Here is a 5,229-nt window from a genome sequence, read left to right on the forward strand (position 1 = left end):
TGATAAAAGAGGAAAATATTTAAAGAAAATATGATGAATTTTGTAAAGGATCTAGTGTGGATCCAGTGTTATTTTATAAAAGTTAAAAAATACTAAGTTTTGTTTACATCCTGACTATGGCCATTGATGTAAGTCATCAACTTAGGATTAATTACCTCTTACGAAATGGTGCCCATGTCATTCGTGTTTCATCATTGTGAGATTTTGAAAAATAAAGGCAAAGACATGAAAATAAGCAATTTATGATATTTACATTTCTCATCATTCTATCTAAAATTATTATCATCTAGCTATTACAAGCTTGAACTAGAATTAAAATCATTAAGATCCTTAATCTAGGAATTTTAACATCTCTGCATCTTTTCTGCGAAATAGAGTTAGAAAAAGGCAATATACAAAAGAAGATAAAATGCTACCTTGATAATAAGATAGACGAGATCATGTCCATTCTAGCGAGGAATATCTATGCAAATTGTTGTGCTCATATCGATGATGAGGTATACATATATATGCTGATGGGAAAATTTATATACATGACTATACATATGACATCCTAGGGTAATGACGGTCTATGTGAGAGAAGGTGTATATAATGCCTTAGTTTAAAAAAAAATCATAGACATCTATCTAGGCATAAATACAAGATTATCTATACATTGCCTAAGCATCATGCTCATATTAATGTGGAAATGGATATTATATCTACCTATAATGCTTATGCTGAGTGAACAAATATGATGGCCTAAGAAGCAAAGGAGTGGATTGTGAGTGATATTCAGCAAGACAGATAACAGCTAACTATGATTGGTGACTGTGTACAGGACGTGCAAGATGGAGATAGTAGGTGGCTGATGGGCTCTGAGGGAATAGCAATAGCAAACTTTTGAGATAGTATGAAGAAGAAAATGTACCTCTATAGTTCCACAATATTCATTAGGGACAACATCCATATGAACCTCCCTGATTTTGAAGTGAACTTTCAGCAAATTCCTTCACTTCTGGTCAAAACTTCACCATCATGGTTAATGATACCCCCCCCCCCCTCTTGTGTGATCGGACCACACGCTAGTCCAGTACAAAAGTTGTATTTTTCTTGAAAAGTGGGGCTCCTGCACAAGAACAACATCATCTACAATCTCCACACCGCATATGTCACAATCCCTTTCCTTGAGGTAGAAGCGGGCATCAGAGAGGGTGTAGTCTGCATTTATACTCATAAAGACAAAATTGCATGGGATTTATGGAGTGAAAACATATATCTACACTATATCAGAGTGTCAACACATGTGGCAAAGGGGACTCAGGTAATGAAGGCACATACCTATGCTACTGCTAATCACGACTTTCTGCTGTGCATGAAGTATAAGAGGAATATCGAATAAAATCAATAAAAATAACCAGGTAAGATATAGTGGAATTATCAACACATCAACAAAATTTACAGAGGTAAACAACTAATAATAATAATAAAAAAAAAAGAACTATAGATTGAAAAGAAAACAAAGCATGTTAGATTGGATATGCTATCCCATATAGCCTCAATTGCAGAACTTATCAAAATAGAGGCAATCATGAGATACGATGATGATTATTGACATAAATGGTCCATAAATGCATTACACAGGGATATAACCTGTTTCCTTTCTAGCCAAAAAGAAGTAGGTTTCAAGGAAATTTTGAGATACGTTGGCTTCAAAACTTAATGAAGCAACTTTGAGTGAAACACCACCAACCTGCCTTCTCACACCAAAATCTGTAATTACCTGTTTCCCTTAACATAAGCATCAAAGGATAATTTTTCCAAGACCCTACCATAGGGAGGAATCTGGTTGTTTTGGAACAGTCCAGCATCTAAGGTGTCAGAAAAATCGTGACCGACTGCTCTGAAGCGAAAATTTGAAAGTCCCTGCTGTTATATCGCATGGTGTTGCAAGGAGATGGTGCCGATGATAGAATGGCAACTACCACAGGTGGGGTTTGAATGTATGAACAGAGAATCACCACTGTTGCTATAAAATAAATCATTAAACACCTCAGTCGATTGTCCATAATTGAGATTTTATGATTGTCATCATGCTTAACCAATCCCATTACTATGCATCGTGAGCCAGTTCATGACCGCTTGCTAGAGACCAATGGCTTTAGTCGTTGAGAAACAAGCGAAAGAGTGTAAGTAATTTACAATGCAATACCTTAGTACATAAGACTAAGTTACCCAGATGCACAATTACAACTGAGAATGCCAAAAAAATAACACGATACATGATATATGTAAATGAAATACTAGCACGAAATATGAAAAAATACCAAGATGCACAAGATGATCAGATGCATATAGACGTAAATCTTCTTCATCATCCAACAAAACCAGAGAATCTGATCTAAAAATACAATGCTAATGAAGGGAGGACATTAGGTGATCTTACCAGCCCATGTCAAACAGGTGAAAATGAAGCGATTCGAACAACCAATTTCAACAGGATAAACCAGATGCAATGTGGCATGGAGCTTAAAGGACGTCAATATTCATATAACAGAATGTGACGAAGCACATGATACCGAGATGTTAAAGTATTAACACTTAATAAAAGAAAATCACAGAGGGCTTGTATATTGTTATGAAGGACGGACATAGTGATGCAGGGAAAACAACATGATAAATGAAGAATAGATTGACAAACAAAATTTGGATGACTTACCTTTCTTCATCTTGAAATCTGAATAAGCTTTTTACACGTTGTGGACTCAAGCCCCTCACGTGGGCCCTCTCTACTGATTCTGATATAATGCATAAAATACACCTGTACTGCAACATTGCTTAAGCCAAAATTTATTTAATGAATTCAGATTAAACACAACAACTAACATAATAACTGAATGAAAACGATCCAGCTGCAGAAGTATGTCCACCATAGAAAGAAAATCCAAACAACAAGTGCATTAGAACTCTACCATCTTATCAGCAATGGGCTGAAAACTGAAGTGTGAAGGTTTTAACGGCAGCAATATGTTCATAGGAGCAAGAAGGTAGCCTCCCTTGTATCTTTAGCTTGTCAACTCCAAAAATAAGAAGAGAACCTAACTTTCTAGAGAGGACCTCTGATGCTGCTCTGTGTTTCCCCTTATCTATAACGTCTGCCTTTGCTTCACGTATGAATATTCTGGAATATGGCAATTGAAAAGGCCCATCATTAACTCCAGATTGTTTGTAGATTTCTTACATGCAAATTCATAGCAAGATGTTGCCATGTTTAACTAGTCCAGCTGTTGGAGAATAATCAATGAGCACCTTCAAAACCTATTGAGAGAATAGAGCATGCTCTGTAACCAGCTTTGCTTGGAGTTAATCCTCAAGTATTTCTGATTGACCAAGTTTGTTGCGAACAAACTCTGAAGAATCTAAATCCACCACGTTCAGCAATCTCCCTTAATATATTTAAAACACTGGTACCTGGTTGAGTTTTTATAAATGCTCTTTTTAAAAGATAATTTTTCGATAAAATCTTTGGAAAATCGTCAACCAAAAGTAAATAACCGACTTTCCACAAAGTGGCAAGTATGGGTCGAATCCTCAGGGAACGAGAATTACTCGATTATTTCTAAGAAATTTAATTTATTAATCACAAATATCAGTCTATAAGTACAAAGCTAATAACAAGTACAAATTAACACTAAAATAAAATGGAAAAGCAATTCAGTCTTCTATTGCATGCCAAGGGTATTTCTGTCTTTTCGCCACTTCTCAATTTTTGCACTTGGACAAGAATCCCTGGAAAATTGTTATGCTTTTCAACCTAATAACACAGGAAAACACAAAGTTAGTAAATAAATCCAATAAATCAAAGTAGAAATGAAACTACACCTAATTTTCAAGAAATTAACAAAACAAATCCTATATCCAATAAAATAATTAAATAAAATATTAAACTAATTCTAAAATTACCTAATCTAAGTCTAGAAATGCTGGATGATGCAGATGCAGCAATTAAAATGCAGAAACTAATGAAAACAGACCGAAAATGACTAAAAGAATAAAATTACCAATCTACCCCTAAATAGTGCTAAATAGCCTTCTGACAGCTCTTTGTAAACTGACTGTTTAACATAGAAAACGAGGTCCAAATTTCCCAAACTTTGTTCTATTTTGTAACTAATAGATTCAAGAATCTGAAAATTTTTACAGAAGTGAGAAATGATATCTTCAACTCCAGATATAAGCGTTTCAAAACCGGGGAAAATCTGGATATCGCAGGTCCCGAAATTTTAAAATCCAAAAAAGTTGTTTTCACAAAACGCATAAAAATCAGACCAAATCAACTCGGATTGAGTTGAAATTTGGTTTGCAGACAGTTAACACACCAATAAAGTGAACAGAAAAAGAATTTTTGGAAAACGCAAAATTTTGCATATAAAATAACGATTGTGCGACAGGGCAAAAATTGGGTTTCGGGTTCAATGCACTATTCACTGTGGAATTCTATTTTAAACACTAAGAATGCAGTCTAACACTAATGCAGACCTAAATGATGCTGAATGACAGTTTATATGCCGACACTAAATGCAATTATACTAACTGTAATGAAAATTGAATAAAATATGCAAATTACGACGAAAGCTAAGTTAATCTAATACATCAAATGCAACTAATGCACTTAAAGACACAAACCTAACTATATGAAATAAAGAATGCAATTAATTAATACTACACGCAACTAACTAGATGAACTACACAAATTAAACACTCACTAAACAATTACACATTAAATAACACTTACTTCTAAAATATAACTTGATCAAGCAAATAACAAATTATATTAACTTACACTATACCGAATATTAATTAAAACTAAGGTCAACTAACCAACTAAACTAATGTGGAACGATTTAAAATATGACTTGGACTCGGTTCATGCCTCTCCTAAATGGGTCAAATCGTTTGACTCCCTTAGACAATAACTAAAGTAAAAACCCAAAGAAATTAAATTCTACTTTATTAAAACTAACAAAGACAATTAATAATAATGACTAAATAAACCTTACATGCCTAATTTAAATAAATTAAATCCTAATTAATACCTATCTAACTAAGGACCTAATTACTAACTAAGGTTAACACAATTAACTAAAATACTTAAAACCTAATTTATGCTAAATCCCTATGGATGGTTAGAGAAATAGGAAAGAGTAAATGCTCAAAGATAATTTTGGAAAGTTGATAAATCCAAAAAT

Source organism: Nuphar pumila, chromosome 6, assembly GCF_984573655.1.
Source record: "Nuphar pumila chromosome 6, dmNupPumi1.hap1.1, whole genome shotgun sequence".
NCBI classification, from domain to species: domain Eukaryota; kingdom Viridiplantae; phylum Streptophyta; class Magnoliopsida; order Nymphaeales; family Nymphaeaceae; genus Nuphar; species Nuphar pumila.